Raw genomic sequence first — 835 nt, 5'->3', positions numbered from 1 at the left:
CTCATCCTCCTCTGTAGACCCCCTCCTCTTCCCAACCTCTAAACGCTAGAAAGACACAAGGGCTCAGTGTCAGCCCCCATCCCCACCTACACACACCCTAGATGATTTCATCAGCCCTGGCCTTTCCCTAGAACACAAACACACATATCCATATGACCACAGGTGCTCCCTATATAGCTCTCCCTGAAATTTCACTCATCTACACCTCCCCTTTGCTCAAACCTGCTCCCCTCCAGTATTTCCCTTCTCAGTAAAAGCCAGCACTATCCTTTCAGGTAACAGCTGGGCCCCAAACTTTGGAGTATCCTTTGACTCCTCTCATTTTTTCACACCCCACAAACTGCCAGCTCTATTTTCAAACAGTATCCCCAATCCAGCCACCATCTTGACATCTGCCATGCCAACTCTCTAATCAAGTGACTGTTTTGTTTTCTCTAGCTTCAGTCAGACATTGTGTTTCTACCACCCAAACCCTCTAGTAGGTTCCAGCTTCATTTAGAATGAAATCTAAAGTCTCTCTGTGTCCTCCAACATCTACATGATCCAGTTCTTCGGCATCCTTGTGACTTTATCTCCTACCACTAATCTCTTACTCATGCTATTCAGGCCATGTGAGCTAAAATACTCCATGCTCCTGCCCCCAAGGCCTTTGCACTTGCTGGTCCTCTGTTGGGAATAGTTTTTCCCCATAAGACTGATTTTGTTTCCCTCACAGTATTCAGCACATAGAATTGCCAACATTCATTAAATCCTTTAGACTTGAGAGCTCACTCAGCTCCCACTTCTGCAAAGCCCCCGAGATGGAGCATGAGCATTCAGAATCAAACCTTCTCCA

This window comes from Bison bison, unplaced genomic scaffold (assembly GCF_000754665.1).
Source record: "Bison bison bison isolate TAMUID 2011002044 unplaced genomic scaffold, Bison_UMD1.0 scf7180017848663, whole genome shotgun sequence".
In the NCBI taxonomy this organism is placed as follows: Eukaryota; Metazoa; Chordata; class Mammalia; order Artiodactyla; family Bovidae; genus Bison; species Bison bison.
The sequence above is the reverse complement of the archived record's forward strand: the minus strand, read 5'-3'. Positions refer to the sequence as shown.